Source organism: Anas platyrhynchos, chromosome 3, assembly GCF_047663525.1.
Source record: "Anas platyrhynchos isolate ZD024472 breed Pekin duck chromosome 3, IASCAAS_PekinDuck_T2T, whole genome shotgun sequence".
Lineage (NCBI taxonomy): Eukaryota > Metazoa > Chordata > Aves > Anseriformes > Anatidae > Anas > Anas platyrhynchos.
In genome coordinates, this window is record NC_092589.1 from 37,485,836 (window position 1) to 37,512,162 (window position 26,327).

General features: G+C 38.8%; 1 protein-coding gene and 1 long non-coding RNA gene across 5 annotated transcripts in view; one reads left to right on the forward strand and one right to left on the reverse strand.

Annotated features, from left to right (window-relative positions):
* The window catches only part of LRFN2 (leucine rich repeat and fibronectin type III domain containing 2), a 225,064-nt gene that overhangs the window by 16,039 nt on the left and 182,698 nt on the right, over positions 1–26,327 (reverse strand). The window lies entirely within an intron of this gene.
* On the forward strand, positions 16,174–17,468 carry LOC119716521 (uncharacterized). Its single transcript, XR_005264689.2, has 3 exons — positions 16,174–16,431; positions 16,596–16,765; positions 16,863–17,468. It is a non-coding gene; the product is annotated as an uncharacterized lncRNA (long non-coding RNA).

The following is a 26,327-nucleotide window of genomic DNA, read 5'->3' on the forward strand; positions in this document are numbered from 1 at the left end:
CAACAAGATACATCCTGCTTCTTTCAAAACTGAGACTGGACCAAAATCATACTGTGTGAAGAGTGACAAATACATTTCTGAAATGGGAAGTAAAATCCATCCATTCAGAAAGCAAGTTCTCATTTATAACGACCCATGTAGGATGAAAAGCAGAAGTCAATGACAGATTCCAATAGTAGCATGATATTCTGGCCTAGAAATAATTTCTCCACTTAGGGGTCTTAAGTAAGTGTCACAGTAAATGAACAAAGTGTACTAAAAAGCAGTCTACTGACATTGCTTACACGTTACAAATGAGACACAAAAATGAAGGAAGAAGACGGGTCATCTGATAGGCCAGTGGTAGGATCCAAAACCAAATGTAGGCAGTCCAGAGCCTACATCTCAATTGTGAATCCATTGCAAAGAAGTAAGCATAAGCTGTGGTTATTGGATTTTCTTCTCCCAGGTACTAGTCATAAACTTCTGCAAATAGATATTTGACCCTCCTGATGTTGCTTCCCACTCACAGAAAGTATACAGAGGATTTGGAATTACTTGAAAAATAATTCAATACTACTTTTAAGCAAGGTAGTCTATTAAAAAAGAAGGTTACAAATAAAAGACTGCTCAAATTTAGTGTCTTCATTTTATTTCAGAGAACCAGAACTGATCTGTTTATGTTTGATGGTGTAATGTAAAGAAGAGACTAGAACTTTATTTCATGATTCAGCTTCTCCAACTACCCAAAGTTTTACAGGGGTCCTGAGATTTAATGATATACATATTTAAGTTGTGCAGTTTTGCTCAATATGGTTTTAGGACCAACTGAACCCAGACAACAAGCTGTTGACCAGCAAGTTAATAAGCCTTTGCATGAAAACCAACTAGAACAAATGCTAAGTATACCATTATTCTATTTATGTAGCTACATCCAGATCTGAAATGATTATTTCTTGTTTCCAGTGACTGATTATTAGTTATCATATCTGAAGGTTTTTGCAGTCACAAATATTTAATTGTCCACCAACAAAATGAAAGTCAAAGAAGTTTCCACACATACAGGCATTCTTTTGAATCATTGCACATTGCAAATAACAAAAAACAGCTTTTGAATAATTTAACTGAAAAAAAAAAAAATAAATACTGTGAAATCAAACGTGTAAGAGCTCCCTGTATTGTTGAAATTGAAATAAAATAATGGATTTTTTTTGCTTTTGTTTTTAATCTTTTCTTGAAAAACTTTCAAAGCAGAGAGTAATGAAGGGACTGGCAGATTTCTCTGCTCTGCAGAGTTTCAAGTGTAAAGCCTGCAAAAAGCTCTCTTCACTCTGTAAAATCTTCTCTGAGCGCTTCTGCTGTAAAACTCTGTAATACTCCTGCTGTAACTCCAGATAGAATAAGTAAGTAGGATGTGTAAAAATGACCCTGAGAGCTAAAAAAGGAGAGCATTAAATGAAATGCAAATCATATACACAATGATAGTATACCCATAATTTTTGCCCACTTGGAGAATGCAGAATCATTTATCACCTCCACTATCAAACATAGGAACACTGTCCTCATCCTGTCAAAATGAGCAGTGGTAAAAATTTGCCAAATTTTCTTAGGAGTAAAAAAGATGGATTGAACCTTGATTCAAAACATTAAGGAACATTAAAATCTCAGTGCGACCTCTCAAAAATCATTCCTAGAAAGGAAGAGAAAATGAGTACTCACAAAAAAAAAAACAAAAAAAAAACCACCACCAACAACAACAACAAAACCATAAGGATATAATATTCACAGATTCTTGGAGATCACAGCCAGAACTATGTTTTTAGGGTACTTTAGTTCTATGACTGATTTCCCACACATATACTTGTCATGAGTGTTACCAGTATGTGCATTTGACTCATCATTTTTAATAGCTAATGTAATCCTTCAGAGGAAACAGAAGCACATTATTCTTTAACAACTAGAGAGTCTGAGAGGGTTCCTTACCTCTGCAGTCAAGAAAGAATGAACTTCTGTAGCCCAAACAGAAGCATTTTCCTTTTTTTTTTTTTTTTTTTCTTTTTCTTTTTTTTTCTCAATAAACAATCACATCAGAAATATTGGAGTGCAGCTCAGAGTATATGAGCAAGGGAATGAAGTAGGCAGGAACGTTATTCTCTTGTGAAGCCCTAAGAAGCTATGTTGCACATAGTAGAACTTCTGATTTTAGCTTCCCTGCAGTGGGCTGTGTTGGGAGAGGTCCCAAATTTGCCTCTGCACCACTTGAAACACAACTTCATGGCTCTGAGTTCTCTTCTCTAAATTATTATGGAGTCCTCTTTCTAGGTTGCACTAAGAAAGTGCTGTCTGTGTAATGTGTGAAGGCACTGCCCTCCACTTGTGGCAGGACTTCAGCAAGGCACAGCATATGTCCTTTTGCTTAAAGAGAGAACTAGCGCTACACATGAGCAGAGCTTCTCCCTGTGACCAGTAAGATGATCTTTCCTACTTTCTTGCTGGGGAAGTTCTCCAGCTTTACAATATGGTGAGTTTTTTGTTTTTTGTTTTTTTTTAAAAAGTTTATTTTGCTTTCTTATTTCTCTGTTTCACCTAAATGCCAGAAGAAGGAAGAGTCACCAGCAGAAGAAATGAACCTACAAACCTGCTGAACAGCAGCTCTGGTTAAACAAGAGATGTGGCCTGTTCCTATGTGTCTGTGAAAGGAACACCCATGTTTCCACTAGAAGATGTATCAAAATAAGCAAAATGGCAATGATCTAACAAGACTTATCTTTTCTCCTCTGTGTCTGCTTGGGAGCAGCTTTTGTTCCCACAGTCCTCAGAGACAGCTGAAACAGAACACAGGTCTGTTTTATTCCTGATACCATCCCCCTCAGTTTGTACAAGTGAGAAAAATCATGTGTCCAAACACCACAAAGCCTTTGTATCCATTTTTGGGATTATTTTTGTAAGAGGGATTTATGGTGCCATCCTTTCCTGGACATGTGTGTGTTGTATTTGCAGTTGTGTATTTTTGCTATCCTTCCATTCAGAGAGAAAGTTTTTCCTAGACCTGTCCCAGAAAATACTGGCCCTACTGTGACACTTACACAAATTTGGTGGTTGGAAGGTGCTACGTTCAGGGATGAAATTAAGATAGCTGTGTCATCACAGTAAACCTACAAGCCACTGTCTTGCACATAACCTGAAGAAGTTACTATCTAATGGATCTCATGGGCAGATTAATATTAATTTATCTCAGACAACAGAAACCACAGAGAAAGTCAAAATGACTATAAGCAACTAGCCAAAGATAGAGTCTGGTCTCAGATTCATGCGGCTATACACCTAATGAAGGTATAATTCTGACTCATGGTGATTAAACTTCGGTGAAATATTAAAGGATGCTTAATTGGTTTTAGCACCTCAGCAGTATAAAAGAATTTATTCTGTCATGAATAAAATTCATAACTATGCTTCAGAAAATTAGTTGCTTTTTAATGACCATACTGGTTACTTTTTGCAGTGCCATGGAAAAGGGGAATGGATGGAAATATTTTTCTAACCACCAATGCAGTTTCTCATTCCATACTGTAAATACACTATGGAATGAGATGTCACAATGTTCCTCTAGGGCTTATTTTCTCTTGTGCACCCTGGGTTTGTCCACAGATATTGGCCACTTTATTCTCTCAAGTGTCCCAGAACATTCACAGACATATTTCTGAATCCACTGTTATATGTATATATATATATATACACATGTATTTTTTACCTTTCTCTGGAGTGAATCATTCCACCCTCCCTCTAGCACGAAGACAAATGTGTCTGCTGCTCCTGAGCATATGGTGTAGCCTAAAAAAGGGTTATCTTGTAGGAGTGTGTCTATATGGATCCCATATCACACAGTCCCTGAGGGAGGATTTAGGAGATAGCATTTCTTATTCTTTCTCAAACTGCTCATGTTCAACTTTTTTTTTTTTTTTGTCTACTGCTTTCCATCATGCTCATGATTCCTCGAGAGAGGAAAGCCCACTCCCATTACAGCTGGCCTTTTATGTATTGCTCAGCAAACTTGGATCCTTTCTGCTGCCAGAAGCTCATTGCATAAGCTTCAAAAACAAACATACAAAAAGTTATTTTCTTTTCTGATTTGTTATAGATTTATCTAGATTCTTTCCCCATAAGAATGAATTTCAGATTCCAGAGTAATTAGTGAAATTACGCCATAATTGTTTGTCTCTGAAGAGAGTAACCTGTAAACACCTGAAAAGAGAGATTTTCAAAGTCACAAATTTCTATACTGCTCTCATATTGAGAGAGATGTTAACATGATGTTTTATCCCACAACAGTCTTCTCAAGATTATAAGGTTTGTCTCCCTCAAGAGCCTATAAGCATTTTCATAGAGACCTGTATGATTAAAGCGAAGGGTCATTATTTCACAGGATTTCACTACCATTTTAGGCACATACTTTGAGGTTTTATGAATGTTTTAACCAATATTCAAAAGTATCTAGCTCAAATAGTCCCTAGTGGAAAAGCATTATAAAAGTCAAGAGATAGCTACTGTGAACACCTGGCTCTATTCTAGTCAATGAGACAATCCTAGACAAGTAGATTCAGCTCCTAGGATGCTTCTGTGCATTGGCTAAAATAGATTTCTGGCTTGATAGAGGAATGGATACTGCAGTTGCCCACTCAGAAGTTTACTAAGGCATAACCAGAGAGCATATAGCTAGCAAACCTGGCTGAAACACAAACCCCTTACCAAAGTGGAATTGGAAACTGTGAACTTGGTTGTAGCTGCTGCCAGGCATGCACCCTTTCTGGATGTGAAGAAACAAAGTGTACCATGGATGCAGGGTGACTCAGATAAGGGTGAACTGAAAGTATGTAGGAAAGCATGGCCATCAAAGATAATACAGCAAAAATACAAATGCATCAACTCTCTTCATCATACTATAAATCAGAGCAGAAGCATGGGGATAAGCACAATGGACTTAAGGAGCCTTTTGGTACTGAGATGGTTCATCCAGCCAGAAGCACGTGGTGACTTAACTCTTCCTTCAGTGTATATCAACAGAAGTGTTTTAGGGCTGTGCTTGTACTCACATAATCCAACCAAACCTGTAACACTGGACTAAGTCTGTGGTTATTTCTTAAGAGAGATATGTCAATGACAGTCCTGCTGGCATTGTGGTACTTTGGGCCTTGACACTGACATATCAATAACACTGGCAAAAGCAGCAAAGAGGAAGACACCAATGAATGACTCCAGTACCCACTAACCAGACAACAATAAACCAAAATAGATAGATCTAGTCCATATCCATTGTTAGTCCACAGTGACTAACGACATAGAAGGCAGGTTGAGAGGCAGGAAAATGTGTCTACAGTGCTCAAAAGATCTTTGGATGCATTTGTCCAAGGGACTGGTTAGCTAAGAGCATCACTAGACCCACAGAAACAAGAAGTAGACATTTTCATTTTTCCCTTTGTTACAGTCCAAAGCAAAGGATTGTAACTGCTTCTTCTCATTTACTCACAAGCACAGTATTCCATCTAAGCTGGCTCCTCTTGAGACAAAATCCATTGAAAAACAAAACAAAACAAAACAGAGGAACAGAATAAAAGAGATTTAATGGATCATAACTTAATTGCTTAAACAGTGAATAAATGACATATAGAGAGATTTTGATCCTGACATACATGTTCTGCACTTGTGGACCTTTTAACATTTGGTAGGATATTTCCTACTGAAGTCCTACAATAGGAGTTTCTGAAGTGATTGGTACCTGTTGTTTTCATTAGCCTTACTTTCAGAACTGTAAGGGGAGGGTTGGTACTAGAACACATACACTAATTGAAAGCTTGACAGCCTGCTACTATGTCAGTTAAAAACAGTCTGCTTGGTTCTCAAGGAAGGCAAAGCCATGTAATACCTATTTTTTGACAAGGCCTGTAAGATCTATTCAGCGTATGACTGCTGTGACATAACTGTCAGTTAAAGTAATGAGTATTCATACTCACAAAAGTTAAGGCAATTGAAATTTTGATGTATACAGTTGTAGCACTAGTGTACATAGAGACATTCAGTTTCATTGAACCAGCTGACTTTACCAGAAGACTGACAATTTGGTTACTTTTACATTCTTGGCTTTATAAGTGGCTGGTTTACAAATGTTAAGAACATTATGGGTAGTTGTAATCATCTAGTCTGACCCTCTGGAGATCAGAGTCCAGCATAGGCTGTGGAGTTTATTGAGGGATTCTTACAATGAATCACAGTACTGTGGTTTTATAGACACATAGTCTTAAGGCTTTCTCAGGGGATAAGGAGTTGGCCACCCCACCTCCTTCAGTTCATACCACGAGGTTAAAATGTCACAGCTCATTTCCAATTTGTATATATAGGTCTTAGCTTCAACATGAGAAATGTAAAGAGTGGTTTAGAAATCTGCATATAAAGCCAAACCAAAAAGCAAAAAACTTTGAGGTAGTATGAGGACAAGTTCAGTCTATTTAACACCAAAAAGTTTCAATTTTTGTTTTTGGTATGGGTTTCTGTACCTGGGGGAGGGAGACAGGGATGGCTGAAATTTTTAAACAAAGAATAATGCCACAGGTATTGATGTTCTGTTAATGGCCAAGATGAGTGGCTAAATAGCTTATGGTTTCTCATAAGCTGGATCAGTCATAGGCCTGAGTAAGTCCAGTTGGACACAAGCAAAATGCCCAAGGACACAATAAAAATGAAGATGAGAATCCAGAACTTATCTATGGAAAAAAAGCTAGACTGTTTGATATTGAAGGGAATGCAAAGACACCACTGTAAAAGGGAGACTAAGACATTCCACATGTAAGAGAAAAAAAGAAGGTAGTTACAGGTATCTAAAGACATCTCTGGACAGTCCAGAGATAGGTCATTTTTGTTGTATCCAAATACTTGAAACATGCTTGTTACTGTGAAGTACTTCCACGTGTTATTATCACTGTTAAAAGAGACATAGAAAAAACATTTAGAAGCTTCGGTTGAAGGCCATAGGATTGCATGAACACAACAACATAAAAACAGTGTCTCTGCAATTTAGCATGTTACAGTTTCCGTAGTAATGCTCAATGTTGACATGCCTCTATTGTCAATTTGATCATCATATAGTCTGTGGGGTAAGCCATTATTATTCACCCCCTGGGTTTTATGCATTACATCTTTGATATTTTCATGATAAAGCATTTTCAAAGCTTTTGTCATGTAAATCAAATAAAGATGACCTTTATCTTTTACTTTTCTCCATTCAAGGTCAACAAAAGTTATGTGATATATTGATAACGGCACAGGTTGCCCAAGGAGGAAGGGATATCCCATTGCTGTCAGTAATTAATAGTTGTATTTCACTCTCCTCGGGGCCATAACTTACTCAAAGCTTCAGCATTTGAAAATGATGGGACATCCCTCAAACTGATAAATCCATAAATCCTTCTAAACCAACAAAAAAATGCTAGCTCTCTAAGAGTTTCTTCACAAGTCAGTCTATAGTTTTCAGATTAATATATGCAAATAACACAAGAGGATGAAAAAGAGATCACCAGTAGGAAAAAAACAGAGAAGTGATTTAAGGTTGGTTATTGTCACTTTCTACATGTATATTCTGTTCACTTTGCAGGAAGAAAATGTGAAACAGGCAGACATCACTTTTTGTCCACAGCACCTGAATCTTCAAAAGTCTTTTCATTTACAGTTGTGCTGGGAAGCATCTTTTGAAGCACATGACTTATCCCAAAAACATCTGTATAATAATATAACAAACCAGCCTTCAGAGGGGCAGCCCATGGGAGTAGTGTCCTAATCACACTATTCAGTTGTATCTGTTGAAGTTAGCCACCAAAATACACCTCTACTAAGAGAGTTTTGCACCAGTCCTGGCCTCAATAGGGGTCAGCCCTGCTGCCCATGACTGTGGTAAGTCAAGCTGGCAAGGAAAGGATGGTCAGAGGGAAGGGAGGGCAGCCCTCCTGGAGAGACCTCCAAAATCACCCTTTAAATTACGTACTGAAGCTAGGTGATATGGTAACCTTTCTTGGGGGGCCAGGCGGTATGTTTGTGTAGGTGGTCGCCTGCACTCACCTTCTTCATGAACAAAATTTCATGTGTGAAATTCCCAAAATGTTAAATGTAGAAACTCAGCTACGTGCCATAAGGTTCTGCTTTGAAGATTAAGATAGAGCTTTTCTAGACTTATAATTAAGAAGCTGTGATCTATTTACACACATACAAATAATATTAAGAATAACATTAAGAATAATAGTAATGAAGAAGAAGAAAGGAGAGGAGAAGGAGAAGGAGAAGGAGAAGGAGAAGGAGAAGGAGAAGGAGAAGGAGAAGGAGAAGGAGAAGGAGAAGGAGAAGGAGAAGGAGAAGGAGAAGGAGAAGGAGAAGGAGAAGGAGAAGGAGAAGAGGAGAAGGAGAAGGAGAAGGAGAAGGAGAAGGAGAAGGAGAAAGAAGGAGAAGGAGAAAGGAGGAGAAAGGAGGAGGAAGAAGAGGATGAGGAGGACAAGAAGGAGGTGGAGAAGGATCTATCTTGCATCTTCTATTTTTAATAAGAAAATTCGCCAGTTCAAGAAATAAAAATTTGGCCTTTTCAGCTATCCATTTCCAACATCAAAGATTAGGTAATTTTTTCTTAACTACTGTTCTTTTAGTGAATTTTTATTTTTTTTAATACAATATTATATCCTTTGTATTTTTATTTCATGTTGTATAATCCCACTTAGAATTTGGGCTGAAAATATTTATAATTTTTTGAGTCATTCTACCTACAGATAATTAAGATTAGCAATGAGTCTAATGAAGGAATTTCTTGAATATTTCTTTGAACAGTCAGACTCTGCAAAGTTTTGGTGCTTATCCAAATATGGCTGAAGAGCAGTGAAATTTCCATAGCTTATGAGGATGTAAAATAGGACTGGAACCCACCAAAAGGGCTGTTCTTCTGCTTCTTGGCCTGCTCTACAGCAAACAAAAGCATCTCATACTGTTCCTGTGCTGGAACACAGAAAATACTGAATTCTTAGAGAACTGTGTTGGCCTGTTCTTAGAAGTAATACTGCATTTCTTATCTCTGTGGCCTCATGGCATGTTGCCTCCACTTCTTGATAGTCTCAAGTGTAGCTGTCATTCTGTAGGTGACATATATATCAGGACCACCATCCCACAATGGCTGACAAAACTGTGTCCTAAGTATATATTCACCTATCAGTGCTCAGTAAAATAACAGTTAGCAGAAAGGGTATCCCAAAATAATGTGGTTGAGAAGAGAGATCATAAAGATAAGCAGCCAGTCAGTTCATAAAACACAATCCCAAATGATATATCTAATGGAAACTTTTAAACAAACAAACAAAAAACTTTGGACAGAAATGTCAAAAGTCATAGCTTCCATAATTACACAGATTAGTACAAAGCCTCACAAAATCTTCATTTTGGTAATTCTAAACACAAAACAAAGCTGAAAAAATCTCAGTCTGTTCATGGATTAAACCACAAGTGGGAGAAGATCCAGTCCTGACAAATGGTCTGTAGTTACTTATTAGCTTAGCTCTACTCAATTCTTCCTTTGTAGCCAAAATCCACAGGGGAGGAAAATGAAAATAAATTGGGAATACCTTACTCAAAATTACATTTAATTCATATTTGGGAAGCAGCAGAAGAGGAAAAAATAAAGACACTTTGACCGTCCTCCCCTCCTCCCCCCCCCCCCCCCAACAAATATGTCTCTCTGCCTTCCTGTACCTTTTAATGTGCTCACATATATCACCCTTTTCATATTTTATCTTGTATCTTCACTCCTAAACATTGCTAAATGTTGTGCACCTCTATGCCTTTTTGAGCTGTCACTAGAACAACATGTAAAAGACAGCACTGCCGATAAACAGCAATGCATGTCACCTCGTAAGTTATGCCGGCACTGCAAGGGAAAAAGACAAAACCTGTGCTCAAAATACAGCTAAATGTGAAAATGTGAGAGGGATTTATTGTGTCACCTACACTCAAACCTTAGCTGGGAGGGTGCCGCCGGGATGGGACAAGCACAGAATCTGTTGCTTTTGTTAGAGAATAGTTGAAAAATATGACAGATCACTGGACACGAATTGCAGTGGGAGATTTTCAGCTCCCATAGCTGTAGCTGCATAAGGCAGAGCCATTCGGTTTCTGTCCAGTAGAGGGATTCATTACTCACACGAAATCACCCTGTCACTAAGGGAGCTTGTGGAAACTGCACGGGTATCTTAAAAGAGTTTGATGTCTCTTGGACCATGTGTTCAGCTCCTACATTAGATGCATCTTGCAAAACCTTGGTACTCTGAAGACAAAGCTGGTCAAAGACCCCAAGTGAAATACAGTTTTTAGTAGTTAAAATAGGTGTTTCTGCTAGATTCGGGTTTTTCTTGTCTCATGCCAGGAATATTAAAATGAAAGATATAGCTGTGGGGAGCCCCAGTGCTCTTCTTCTCCCTGGCACCTGTGAGGGGTGCTCTGCTTCCAGCCCTTGTTCTGCTCCTCCACCACATCCTCGGCCCCTTTGCCATTCTTCCACAGACATCTGTCCTTCCTTCTTGCACGTCCTGACCAGCCCTTTGCCACAACAGGGGCTGAAATGAAGGAGAATACGCAGGAAGGGAAAAGCCCTACAGTCAGGTGATGGAGAGCAAAGTGGATGTGCTCAATTTAGGAAATTCTGCTTCCAGGAGGAGAACAACCCTCTGTGGGCATGATGTTGCAGATGTTGGCAATGGGGTTATTGTTTTCAAGGCTGCAAAGAGATTGATAGCCACATTTTCACATTTCTGAATGAAATATTTTTAAAGTTTTGTTGTTGTTGTTGTTGTTTTGTTGTGTTTGTTTCCCCCATAAGCAAACAAAACAAGTGTTATGGAGAGTTTTCAGTCCGATTCTTGACAGAAACAGATGTTGCAATATTGGAATTTCTCATGGGACAGATATTCCAGGGCTCGTTCAATTTTAAACAGGATGAGAAAATAAAACTGAGTTGATATATGGTTTGCTTCTTCATAGCTGTTGCAGAGGCAGGTGTTTAGAGGGTGTGCTAGACAGATGTTGCACAATACTGCAGTAACTGTGAGACTAACTAGTGTGGATTTTTTTTATTAGTTTTTAATTCTGCTCCTTGTTCAATGTATTGAACAATCTATTACTTCGTGGTTCTGTCCCATCATACAGCTGATTAAGGCTTGCTTTGGGTAAACTGAGGCACAAGCTTCAAAATTGAAATCGCTTAAAAAGAGGTAGAAAATAAATTTTAACCTTGTATAGGCATACAGTGTTTTACTAACTGATGAACACAAAACCTGGCAAATATGTTAACCCAGTTTTAATTGGTGAAACGGGAGGGTTAGGAAATTGTCAGGAGGTGTCTACCAAAGCTGGAGTCTCAGTGCCATACAGCCATAAGGTCACCACTGACAGCCTGACTAGGTTCCTAGCAAATGCAACTTACCAAATGTTTGGTCACAGACTTGACATTGTTACTGTGACTAGACACATTGAGAGATGCCAGGAAAGAAGGAAGAAATTTGTCTACAACACGATCCCAAATACGCACAGTGAAAGCAGTGAGACAGCAAAAAGTCTTACTAAGATATTGCTCAATACCACCATTGATAATTGAACAACATCTACTGTGTCTAAAAGGACAATAATTAGGAATAGAGATGTATGATCAGGCATCACCACTACACGGTTACATGGTTTTTGACAGGAGGTTGCAGGACTTTGCTGTGGGAAGGGAAGGGAAGGGAAGGGAAGGGAAGGGAAGGGAAGGGAAGGGAAGGGAAGGGAAGGGAAGGGAAGGGAAGGGAAGGGAAGGGAAGGGAAGGGAAGGGAAGGGAAGGGAAGGGAAGGGAAGGGAAGGGAAGGGAAGGGAAGGGAAGGGAAGGGAAGGGAAATAAAAAATACCACAACTAAACCAAACTGCAAAACCAAAACATTTTACAATTTCGTGTTACAGAAACAGAAACAAGTGCCCTGTGTAATAACCTTGCCAAGGAGCAACATTTTTGCCTACTTCTCTGTGCTATTCCTTGTGTTCTTTGGGTTTTCCAAGAAAGACTGAGTATATAAACACAGCTTTGATTCCATTCACCTCCAGCTCAGCACCTTAGGACCTAATCTTTGCCTACACTACAGCCGGCAACAGCACCAATATGTACATACTGATAAACAAACCCTGCTGAGGAAAAAGAAAATTTTTGTTTATTGGTTTTGAACTGCAAAAACAAATTCAACCAGTTTATATTTGCTAGATAAAATATGTCATTTAAAGATGTTAATATGAAGATTAAAATCATTTTCTGGGGGGAGGAAAACTTTATTGTAATTTTTATTTTCTACTTTAAAGCCAAAATATCAACTAACTTTTGCAGGAAGTTTTCTGCTTCTGTGTTACTCCCAGGAGAATGTCACCTTTGCCCTCCAAAGTGCTATTCCTTTTATTCCACTTGGATAACCATCATACTCATAAACCCCGATGGAACCAGTTATAAACACCTGTGCTGCCACACAGTGAAATATGAGGAAAATTCTAGGAGAAAGCCCAAATGGAACCTGCTTAAGAACAAACAAATAAAAGGATTTGTTCTGAAATATACTCCAGCTCTGGCATAATTAGCTAATTAATCCACAGCCAGTATAATTATCTACTATGAGAGAGCCTGGATGGGGAAAACAAAGCAGAAAGGTGAAACAAACAACAATATTGTGTTTCATTGGTGAAAACAAAGCAAAACAAAACAAAAACAACAGTAAAACGCTTCAATTAGGCAGAGTTTGTGTAGCACAAGGTCTAGCCACCTCTTCATCCCACTCCATCCTGCTGTTGTTCAAAGACACAATACTGAGCATACTGTGACTCTTCCTTTTGTTGGCACTTTTCACAGGCATGAATCCCACTCCCAGTGTTTATTCCATCCTTCCCCTTGCAAGCAGTCTTTTACCTCTTAAGGTGTTACTATCCTGAGAGAAAGAAATATAATTTAAACTGCTAGATATACATATAGCCTTGAGTCCAAGATATGCTTCATCTCCCTAAGCAAATTGCACAAGTGCCAAGCATGTGCATGAAGTGCATTTGCACAATTTTTGTCTAGTAGATAGATTGATAGATTGTGGCTTTGCTAGTGCCACTGAGGATGCTGGAGGCTTGCCTGATACTACCCAGAGATGAGGCTGCCACTGCCCTTTACTTGTCCAGCAGCCTGGTGACAGCAGCCATCCTAGCCACTATAAGGCCCTGGACAGGATAAGCCAGGGTCTGAAGTTGATTTTTTCCATGGTGGCCATTCCTCCTTCCTCTAGCTCAGAGAAGGGCACTGTCACACAGGCACCCAAAACAGCAACCAGAGGAGGCTGAAGTAGAGGACAGAAGCAGGGGCCCCATCAGCTCCCATCCCTGCTCAGCTCAGGTAAGCAACTGTCCCTCTTTTAATGGTGAAAGGGAAGAAGCATGAAGAGAAGGGCTCATTTAAAGCCTATTACCTTCATCCTTCCTCACCTCTGCCATTGCCAAACCTTGGCAGCAGTGCCTACATCCACCCCCAAGGGAGAGAAGAGTGAGCACTACAGTAGTGACCCATCTTTGCCACGGAGTAATCAAAGTGACATTCTGCCTCAGCATACTCAAATTAGCAGGATTGGACACTGCTGTCTCAACTCTGTTTGCAGCACAACGTGGCTCAGATCACAGCGATCACTGCCATGCATCCTTCTCTTTTTGCAGCAGTTTTCTGGAGGAGAGACACAGACATCCCCCACCCTCCCAGCACTGGCAGAAGGACTGATTCGTCAAGCCCAACTCTCTGAGGCAATCTGCCAGACGACAGAGTTGCTGGTGGGGTGCCTCGATGCTGTCAGTTGCCCATATGTCTATTGGGCAGCTACTGCTTGTGCGAACCCCACTCTGAGAAAAAATCAGAGCATGGTTTGGGATGTCTATATACGAACTAATTTCATAATCCAAGATAGTTAAATGAAAAAATGGATAATTAAAAATATATATAAAAATGAGGGGTTGAGCAAACAGCTCATTTATTTGCTTTCTTGTCAAAACAAAGTAAATTATGAGGTAATAAATATATTACAAAATTTAAGCCTGGGTAAATTTGAAGTAATGCAAGGGGAAGGGAGGGAGAACAGATGGGCAGATTCAGCACAAATTCACACCTTGTGCTGGCTGACTCAAACTGTTCATCTCTGCAGATAAACTAATCTGTAAACCAGGAGCAGCTGAGCAAAAGGGAGCTTATGAGGTAGCCTTACAGTGCTGTCTACAGGGTCTTTCCAACCACTCTAAAGCGGAGCTGTGAGTAAGCTCTTTCTCATCCAAGGGTATCAGGCTTTGTATGCCTCCCTATGTCTTGTCCAGCATCCACATAGCCCACTTCATTGTCATTGGCACACAGCTGATCTTGCTTCCACTTCACAACAAGCTCTGCCAAAGGCTGAAGCTAATTCTGATGTCCTTTCTGGGCAGCATCGCTTTGTGTGATTCTTGTTAAGTGCTCTGGGACCTAATATAATCATACTGTGGCTCTGAGACATCAGCAGGGCTGTGACAATGGGACAGATCAGCCTGCTCTCTGGACTTTTTCTCTGGCTATGAAAATCAGAACATTTAATTTTAAACATAAAAATATCTTGATTGTGTGATAGTCTGAAGGTTTCTATAGTTTGCAGCACCAGCCTGTTATCCTCAGCCACAACTGGAGTACCTTTGTGCTTGGCACTGTTACAGATCATTAAGATTACAGGGTAGATGCCTGTACTGCTCTCTTATTAGACTGTGAAACGAGACACATTTTGGGGAAAAGAGTAATATGACAACGAAATAACCTATATTATGTTTTCAAAGACATCCATTACCTCACATTTTCTTTCTTCACCATCAAAAATTTGAGTTACCTTCTTGCTGTGTGCTTTTAAGAACAAAAAAGAATAAATGATTCCCTTGTAGTACAAGCCTTCATTGAAAATCTACAAGTAGAACACTCAAAACTTTACTTGGAATATGAACCTGATTTCTGCCTCAAGTCTTAAGATTCTTAGCTTGTCTGAAATCCTTCTCTTTCATCCTTTCCTGACCAGAGCATTACCACAAAGACTACTAAATGCAACCACGTCACTTACAGCTTCAAAATAAGTTTAAATGAGAAACAAATTTTATATTCACTTTGTACTGGATGGCCTGAACCTGAACAGAGTGAATTTTCTTCACTCAGAGTGCATATATTTTGCCCAGAAAATTTGTCTACTAGGGGGAAATCCAAAATTAACCAGACTTGTAAGATCTAAAGGTAATGAAGAATTACTATATCATTTACTCAGTCTACTGTATTCCTATTTTCCTTTTTTTTTTTTTTTTTTCCAGTGGTGTATCTTACTGAGTTTTAGACTTCTCAAAAATAAGTCTTCAGTCATTCCTCTAAGGAAGTAAGCTGAATCATTGTTATCGTAAGTTTAGGTTAATTAGTGCATTCATACAAAAAGCTACAGTTTTTCTGAAAACAAACTGGGTGTGCAAGCTGAAAGCCTGGTGTGTAAGAGAGAGGTTATAACAGGAAATTCAGAATAAAGAATTAAATAGCTGAGTCTACAGCTACAGTAGTGATACAAAGCTAGGCTGCTCTATAATATGCATGCACAACATTTTATGTCAATATACTCTGAAGATATCTGGTCAGGTAGACATGGGATGATATTACATGAAACTCCTCTCACCTCTGCAGGCTATAAGATCCTTGAGGAAAGACACCTCTTATTTGTCTGTCTTTGTTTGTTTGGTGTCTACTGCCATAAGCATCTGTTCTTTACACAGTCCTACAATTAATTATAGGTCATGAGACTCAAGACAACCTTAGTACCCCTTGGCTAAGAGGCATCCTGTGTGCTGGCTAGCAGATACCATTTAGTCTTTTGATTTCTGTGAAGAATGCTAGGTCTACCCAAAGATTTTTTTTTATTTTATTTTTTTTAAATCTGTGCATTTATGTTCCTTGTGTTCCTCTCTTCAAATAAAAACTTATCCTTACTGGAAGTGGCATTTTCTATCAATTAATGATGGTTAAAAAAAAAGAAAAAAAAAAAAAAAGAAAAAAGAAAAAAAAAGAAAAAAGACACTGGTCCTATTTTTCTCCTCTTCAAAGACAGACTTAACTGAAACAAATTTTTTAAACCTGAGTTCTTCTTGTTTTCTTGAAAGACTGTCCTGGAGGGTCAATCTTCCTCTCAGGGTGTATTTAATGAGGATGGGATGGCAAGGCAGCAAGTGCAACCATCCTGCACTCACCAGCCCAGATCCAACCTCTTCCCTGGGGGCAGGCAGAGGGTGTCTGCCACAGTGTTCTCAGTGAGGAACAAATCTGGAAAGTACTTGGTGAAAGGCAGTCAAATATTCTTCTAAAGGTTTCGTATTCTTATAAATCAGTATTTCTGAATATGATTCAAGAACATTTGGGCTACTTTCTCATTGCCACAGTGGCAGTAAAGCTATTTTTATTTTTATTTTTATTTTTATTTTTATTTTTATTTTTATTTTTATTTTTATTTTTATTTTTATTTTTTTACAGAGTGTCTGTATAGTCCAAACTCTCTCAGAGCCTCATTTTCATTATGCCTTTATGAGCCCCATCTTGTCATCAGACTCCATTGTTTTTATGGAATCTTTTCTGTTTGGAGATAGAAGATGTGAAGAACAAAGGAAATGTCTGTACTATCCTTAAGAATCCTGGGTATTGAGGTGAGAGAGCAAGTTTTCAAATACAGATTTAGTAAGACTGGGAGTAGTTGTTAGAGTCTTTTTTTTTTTTTTTTTAATTTTAATTTTTTTTTTCAAGGTTTCCTAAAGTGACCCAGATGTCTGCAGTTGTAACCCAAGCTGAGGAAGCAATTAGAAGGGTGGTTCTCTGGCCCCACCTGGAACTCAGTGGATCAGCACTGGAAAGACAGGTACATTGTGAACCTGCTGCAGGCACCATCTGCAGAAGTTAGACTCAGACATCAGATGGAGCATTTTGCATACATAAGCATACATTACGTATACAAGCTATGGAGGAAATGAAGCCTCATTCTTTGCACTATTCCTTTAAGGAGAGGAGACCCCTCTGATGCGCACTTACATGCTCTACTGTTAGAGCCTTGATCTAAGACTGATACTACTGAAGATGTTTTTCCCCAGTCAAACAGATTTATAACATATATTTAGCAACAGTAACAACATTAAGAATGCTGTATTTTCCCAAATTGTGACATTAAGAGGGGAAATTATCATTTGAAGTGCAAGGAAGGACTTTATTAGGAATGCATTGAAAGCTAAATCAGGACTACTCCCAGCTGTGTTTCTGGAGAGATGTTGTTTCTTCCACTACCTTACCAATTTACCTTGAGCAAGCTATTTAACCTCCTTCTTTCTACCTCTTCCTCTCTAGAAAACAAAACTAATCCTAAACCACAAGATTTTCAGGCTCAACCAAAGCCCAGCAAAGTCAGTGGTGGTTACTAATTCCTGAGGACTTTGAGTCAAGCCTTCAGTCAAATATTTAAGTAGTTAATATTTTTAACTATCATACTAACTGTTATTACTTTTCATGACTATGAATGATATGGGAAGTTGTTACTGTTAAGTAGTCAGAAGCTGACAACATTTTTTTTTTTCTGCACAGAGTAGCACATGAATCGCTATAAATCTGTCCTAGATTTAAAATAGCAAAGATAGTGGTAGCTGAGCAGCCGTATGCTGGCTTGTTAATATTCATGAATGCTATGAATCTGAATACATTAAAACTTTTCATTTAGACATCAAAATGTTGACTCACCTGAAGCTTAATCAAAATCTTATTTCAATAGTTCATTTTGGTATCAAATGCATAGCTTGTTCTTGCAATGACGGGTTGGGACAGCTCCTGGCATTTGGATTTGGAGCAGCTAAGAGAGGGGATGTGGCAGATGTTATAGGCAAGCATTAGCTCATCGTGAATTCCCCTCAAGAAGAAATGCTGAGCCTTTGATGAGCTCTAATAAATAATTAGCAGCAGAGATAAAACAAGAGTACTGCTGTCTTATGCTGAAAACGGATTCTGAATTCATTCCTACCCTGTGCAACACCCCTGACAGGGATACTTCCCAGAAGCACAACAGGGGCTGAGATAAGAATCAGGCTCTTTGCCTTTGTTTTCAGCTCCTGAGGCAGAGCTCGGGGCTAGAGCTGTAACATACAAATTCTCCATATACCTCACTAAACGTTATGTGACAGTTGTTAAACTTTGAAAGAAATGGGAATGCCTCCAAACTGGTGAAAGGTGCTGGCACGCCAGTCCCTGTGGCCTGGAGTCACAAGCTCCTTCTCACATGCCCTACATACTTCCCACGTATTCACACGAAAGGACATATCTCCTACATGGAAAAGTGACCATTTGGTATTTTGCCTTTCTGAGTCAATTATAAGGCAAGAAAATATCCATCTGGCTAGTGTTTGTATGATCTACTGCTCATGACAAACTGAACTGCCAATGACCAATGGTTTTCTTATCAGTTGCTGTATCAGATGGATGACTGTTTATCAAAACAGTCTAGGAAAACTTTAGTGACAATACCAAGCTATACATCTATTTTCCCTTAATTCTTGATTATTTGTATATTTTCCATTTGCATTATACTAATATATTTATTAATATTTTATATTTTTATTTCCCACTTCATTGACTGTAAATAGACGCTTTTTGTGTGTGTGTGTGTGTGTGTTTTTTGTTTTTTGTTTTTGTTTTTTTTTACCATTTTCACTGCATTTTCTTTTTTGTCTCTCAAAGACTTTTTATATTGCAAAGAAAAAAATCAAAACAAATAACAAAACAAGCAAGAGGAAAGCGGGAAGGCAGGAATGGAGAGAGGGAGGAGGAAAGAAAGAAAGAAAAAAGGGAGGAAGGGAGGAAGGACAGACGAACTCTGCCACTGTACTTCTCTCAGCAAGAGAAAATATAAAAAGGGGAGATGAAAATTTTTCAGCAGAGGTGTACAAAACCCCACAGTCCCAGAATATATGCCGCCATGAAACAGCTTCTTCATTATGTCTGAAGCCTTTCAGGAAGCCTGTACATGCTGAGGACCCTCTAGAAGTCAATGCACACTGCTGCTGCAAACACCTTGCAAATGACCTGAAGTATCAAACATCCATGTTAGACTTTTCCCTGCTCTGCTTATAGGCTTTTTGCTTCCCTTTGGGACTGTGACTTCACATTTTTATTTTCACACAGTTGCTATCTCAGCCTGTCAAATATAAATGATTAATACATGATGATTAATGTCTCTGTGTGATATTCTTTATACCAATAGTTGTTTTATCCAATGTTTAAATATATAAATGATTTGACCAAATAAAGACTTGTATCCTGGATACATTGGAACTGCAATAGCTCAGCTCACATGCTGAGATGGAGAAGCAGTTTTTTCAGTTTTTTCACCAGCTCTGAGCCTTAGAGGGTAGTTCAATGCCTAGCCAAGTTTGAGACAAGGATGGGAATGAGAAAGAGGGTGAAGAGTGAAAGACATTTACACATAAGTCTTCACCTGTATGAACCCCATATCCAAATCACAAGTAAAGATAGAAGTTCAGGACTTTCTGAAGAATATAAACCTCTGTCTTCTCTAAAATTGCCAAAACTATGTATTTTTGACTTTCTACAGAGCAAAATTAATGTAATTATGCTTTATTATAGCATCAGGCTGTCAAGATTATTTGCTCTAACTACTAAACAAGGCAGGACTTCCTGTGTTTTCAGTCATTAGCTGGTAGACCTCCACACAGTAGACTTTCATTGCCAGAAATATTAGCAATCTAGATGGTGGCACTTCCTCTGATGCATGATCTGTGTCCAGTGTGGCAATGCTTTTGGAGATAAACCCCTTACACACCTGAGATATTCCTGAAGTTTGCAGCACTTTAGCCATAAAACATTCCAAATTGACATGCAGTGGAATAGAGGAGTGGATAGATACATTTATTCCACTAAGCTGTGGGAAATTCAAATTCAGTTAATTACTTCCTACCTAAGTAAAAGTATCCGTAAATGCAAATGCTGAAGTTATTCTTTGTTCATAAAATGCAGTTGCACTATCACCTGACTGCCAAACTACAGCTAATATATAACTGAGAGGTGACATGACAGTAGTGGTCAGTGGAGTGACCTCAGTTCAGCCAGTCTGTAAAACACTTGCAGTGAAAGATTCTGTGTAAATGTAAATCATTATTCTGTTGTTTAAATAATAAAACCCATGGCACCACTGTTTAAATAGGCTGGAGATGTGGAGACATTTATTCATATTTAATGCTTAAACTGCCTGAAACGTAAAATATATATGGAAAAAATTAGCTTTCAGAAATATATAAAATTTGGTGGTGGTGGCATTCTTTTATTTTCTTACCTTTTTTTTTTATTATTATTATTTGTTTGTTTTGTTTTGTTTTCTTCAGTGGTGAATTTATAAGCCAGGGGAAATGTAGTGCTACAGTAATTCTCAATTTGTGCAGATGTTTTTATCACTTTTAGTATGAAATACCACAAAATAAAACAGACCTAAATATCTCATAAATCTAATGACTCTGTCACATTTCAGATACACATTTTTAAGTGGCTGTATCAGGGCTTTAATTCAAAACACAGCCAGCAGGATCAGTATAACCCGGGAAGTTCTACAGAACATTTGCAGGCTTCTTCATCCTTTGAAATTGTGGTGATTTTGTATATTACACCAATGCCCAATGGCCAAAACTGAGATGTGGTTCCACATCATGTAGGGTGCACACCACACAGAATAGACAATCTCTATCCCCAAATGCCTAAGTTAAATTCAGGTGTTATGGTTATGTAATGCTCCACTGTAATAATTCGCGACTATCCCTGTTGCTGCCAAACAATGACTTAAAAGCAGCATTTTTCCTACTCGTTTATGTGAGTTTCTGTTTCCACAATGTTTTCTAAAGTGTTTATCCTTATGAGGCAAGGTAGTGCTGTCATATCATTTAGAGGTGGGAAACTAAGGCCTAAAGAGATCACTTTCCAAATTTTCATATTTTAGTTCAATTCCATATTCAAAATAAATTAAGCCTGCAGGTGCCTGAGTTGTACCGATAATAAGTCTGAGGATCTTAAACTTCTACAATAATTTTGAAAGGTGGCTAGATGAAGAAAAAGGCACTCTTAACTTTCCCAGAACAGGTAGGATTTCTGTGATAGAGTAAGTGTCCCAGAGTTTGCTCCTGTACACCTGAGCCTCAGGACAGACTTAGCTTTGCAGGCCTCTCCCATCCCTTTCTCTTTTGGATATTGGTTGCTCTTCCTGCATTCATGATGTGTTTTTTTGTTTGTTTGTTTGTCTGTTTGTTTTTATGTTTTGTTTCATTCAAATAGGAAGTGATTTAAAGTTGTGTATTTTGTAAAAGACTCCTTGTCTTGGCTAAAAGTGATTGGCACAATACACATTTACTGTCAGCAGTGTCTGTTTAGGGGTGATTTATATTACAAAAAAATGATGAAGGATGGAAAAGCTGCTGCATTAAAAACCAACATAACTCTCTAAGCATACCTATACTCACTTGGCTCTGGCCTTTGCAAATTGCACCCTATTCTTCTGGAGGTACAGTTACAAAAATAGTTTCTTCAGTGATTAGGTTACAGTGTCAAAGGAAATGGCAGCTCTACCTGTTGTGCTGTAGCACATGGCTGGCTGCTGTGTGAACACCTTCCTACTCACTAGCAGGGGAGACCGGAAGATCACTGAACCATCTGTTGTTTCCACTTCACATCCTCTTAGCAAGTGTCAGTCTCACTTTAAGATTTCTAACAGGAGGTACTGGCAAGGGTGGGGAAAATTTGGGAAAAAAAAAAAAAAAGACAATGAGAAATGCAATTAATCTTACAGTTGTTCACAGAATCACAGAATGGCTGAGGTTAGAAGGAACCTCTGAAGGTCATCTGGTCGAACCCCCCGATCAAGCAGGTTTACCTTCACCACTTCACCAGGCTGTCCAGGACAGGTTTTAAGTATCTCCAGAGATAGAGACTCCACAGGTTCTCTGAACAACCTGCGTTAATACTTGATCACCCTCACAGTAAAAAAGTGTTTCCTGATATTCAGATGGAGCCTCCTCTGCTTCAGTTTGTTTCCACTGCCTCTTGTTCTGTTACTGGACGGCACTGAGAAGAACCTGGCTTCGTCTTTCTTTCATCTTCAGGTATTTATATACATTAATGAGATAACCCCTGAGCCTTCTCTTCTTCAGACTAAACAACCCCAGCTCTCTCAGCCTGCCCTCAGATGTCAGATGCTTCAGGACATCAGTCATCCTCATGGCCTTTTGCTGGACCTCCCCCAGTGTGTCCATTTTGCCCTGCAGAGCCCAGGCCCTGACCCAGCACTTCAGGTGCTGTGTCATCAGTGCTGAGTAGAGGGGAAGGATCACGTCCCTTGACCTGCTGGCAATACTCCTCCTAGTTCTGTTCAGGATACCATTAGCCTTCTTTGGGCAAGGACACACTGCTGGCTTGTGGTCAGCTTGGTGTCCACCTGGACTCCCAGGACCTTTTCTGCAAAGTTACTTTCTAGCCAGGTGACTCCCAGCATATACTGGTGCATGGGGTCAAATTTACCCATAGGCATGACTTTGTATTTCCATTTTCTGAACTTCATGAGGGAACCGTCAGCCCATTTCTGCATCTTGTTGAAGTCTGGATTGCAGTATGACCCTCTGTCATATCGCCCATTCATCTCAGCTTTGTGTATTTGGCAAACTTGCTGAGGGCACACTCTGCCCATCATTCATATCCTTAGTGAAGATTAATGAGGATTTTATAAGACGGTGTCAAAAGCCCTACTGAAGCCGAAGTAGAAAATATACACTGCTCTTTTCTTGTCTTCTCTAGTCTATCAATTTGCTTATTTTTTCATAAAAAGTTATCAGCCTGGTCAAGCATGACTTTGTGATTCCATGCTGACTACTCCTAACCACCTTCTTGTCCTTCATTTTCCTGTAAATGGTTCCTAGAATTCATTGCTTCATCACTTTTCCAGGGATAGAGGTGAGGCTGATCAAGCTGTACTTTCCTGCATTCTTTCTCTTTTTGAAGATGTGTGATGTGTGCTTTTTTCCAGTCCTCAGATGCCTTTCCCAAGTGCCAATTCAAAGAAAATTGAAAATGGCCTTACAATGACATCAAGCCAGCACTCATAAGTCCATTCCATCAGGGCCCATGTATGCCTAGTTTTCTGGACTGGAGCAGCATGAATCACAGTTACATGTGCTAGCCAAGGGACTTTATTAGTTGATAGTAGTTTAAAAAATGTACTTGAAGTTGCTAACAACAACAACAAAAATATTTTCCACTTTAAAAGGGCATTTTTGAATAACCTTGACCAGTGGGGGAAAAAAAAACAAAAAACAAACAAACAAAAAAAAACCTATCAATACAAACAAGACACAGATAACAAAGATTTGCACCTGTTAGCCAAGATGTGGCTTCACCTTCTCCATCCAGGGTAGCCTGGGTTTGAATGGCACAAAAATGAACAAGACTGTTATTATCAGTGTAAGAAGAATGAAGAGGAAAGAAAAGTTGGAATGAATGTGCAACAAATCAGAAAAGGAAAAAAAAATACAAAACAAGGAAAAAAAAAAAAGGTAAAACAAACTTTCCTTTTTTTCTCACTCTACCTAGGGAGAGGAATCCTGGTTCAATTCCAGGTGGAACTAATTAATTATCTTGACAGCAGGATTACTAAAACCAGTGCAAGGACAAGCTAGAGAAAGATAAAGAGCTCACTGGAACCATGCATAGATCGGTAAAGCAATGGTGTTCACCTGTATGTAACACAGGATCCTCTTGTAGGATCTTTTCCCACATGACCACAGGTCAGGGCTCAAAATAAAAGCTCTAGATTTCCACTAGTGGCTAAGTGCATGGTTCATAAAAGAAGGAACATTCCCTTTTGGCAGCGATATGGCAAATATATAGCACCCTAGGTTATTTATTTTGTGACAGAGGTTGTCATTGCAAGTTGATATTGACCAAACTGCCTCTTTGAGACCTTTGTACAAGCTACTGCTCCCTTCACTCTGATTTCTCCTTCTCACTGGGAAGTCATGTGGAACTCAGTGCTGATCAAGATCTGTGTTCATTAGACCAGTATTAGAAACATGCATTCTGCATCCAGTGATCAGAAAAAAAAAATCCTGCTGCTACTTTCAGCAGTGGTCCTGAGACCAGTGATCAGAAAAAAAAAAATCCTGCTGCTACTTTCAGCAGTGGTCCTGAGACCAGTGATCAGAAAAGAAAAAATCCTGCTGCTACTTTCAGCAGTGGTCCTGAGACAGCGAATAAAAGGGAAGTCAGAATGGGAAGCAGACAAACGGTGTTCCTTACACTAATTCTCAGTACAGTGACATTGGTCTATCAAGAGCCAAACTTCAGATTCTGATACCAGTTCAGCTCAGTGAAATCAGGACACCCAACAGTAAATACTTGAATTTTCATGGGGTCATTACATGCCATTGTGGTCCCATTTGTATCATTTGTAGCTCCTGCAGATGGAAACCCATAGCTGGGATGGAAGCAGAAATGGGACTGCTATCTTACATAATGATCAAGAAGCAGCTTAATACCAACATGGGGGAAGAACTGCTGTTTTCATTCTTTCACTATGAGTACAATGTTCATGAAAAATGCTGAGCAGAGAATAAAGCAAACTTTTGTCTTGTGCATACAAAATTTCTTATTACTAAGGCAGGATTCCTTCAAGCTGAGCACAGCCAGTGGGCCTCAGTCTTGGCACACTGTTGTATCTGAATGTATATTAAGTGCCCGTCATTTCAGTAGCTAAGCAGTATCACATCCCATTTAGCACATACACAGCATTTTATAGAACACAGCACTGTAAAAATCCTTTTCCCTTAGGTTTTTCTACACAGCCATTGCAGTGACATGCATCTGACCAATTAAAGCAAAACAACTTTAGTTAATTAACTCTAAGGGACTGAGTGGTTCCCTGGCTGCAGGTCATAAGAGCTGTTTTTGATATATATGAGTGCCACTGATTAACTCTTAGATGCTGGACAATTTACTTCATCTTCCTATGTTTGATTTTCCCCTGGTGCAAAATGTAGGGAAATAAAATTTGTTTTCTTTGGTGAAGTGCCTTTGAGAGCTTTGAATGAAAATAGCTACACATCATCAATGAACCCTCAAAAAGTCCCAATGGGAGTTTTATGGAAATAGAACTATCCTTACCACTGTGCTTCTGGAAAAATGAGCCACAAACAAGTAAAGTGACAGGACCAAAAGACTGAGGACTGAGAAGCAGCAGTGAGGACAGGATAAGAATTAAGAGTTGCCTGACAGCCCCTTGCTCCACCAGACCAGACTGGCAAGATGGCGTCTTTCTTTCATTTTTGTTTTTGGCACCTGATTCTCACTTCTACAGCTACTAGACTATGTGACTTCCCTTCTGCATTGTTTTACTTTGGCCATCTCCCTCCTTGGCAAACCAACACATTTAATCAATTCCAACACCTTACAACCTCCACAAACTTCTTTTTTTTCAGTTTCAGGGATATTCTTATTCACTGTAACAAATTGACTATACAGGGTCATATGACTGCACATTCTTCAGAGTATTTTTTTCCAAACTTTTGCTGTGCTCAGGATCTTAAATGCTGGTTGAGTTCTTGCCAAAAGTTTTGCCTAAAGAAAAACTGGCACTGACACATTTTCTTTTATTCTATCCCTAATACTCTACCATTACTAAGCTTTATCTTAGACTTTCATTTTCCTTAACTGTACATGGCTGCAAGTCCCAAGGCTGACATACCACTTCCATGGTACATTATCCAGAGTAAGGCAGATAATTTCCATCTGCTAATTGATTTGATTATTTCAACATACTTTTATAATTGAGGAATTGAAATGAACAGAACTGAGTTTCCTCATATTTCTTCAGTATTTGAATAAATATCCTTTAAAAATACTCCTTGGACTTCCTTATCAATATTCCTACTTCTGGCAAAGAATGGCTAAGTTTGAAGTAGCTAAGTAAATCACTTTGTTAATTCTGCTCACCATGTGTTTGTTACAAAACTATTCCTTGCAAAAAAAAATCTGCCATAACAACTTAACATTCAGTTCTGTAAACAACATTAGAATTACAATTCATTGTAGGAGAAGGGTTAGCGAAAAAGATTATATAAACATTTATTACTTCTTGGTTTTACATGATAAACAACAACAACAACAACAATAATACTATATGATAAAAAA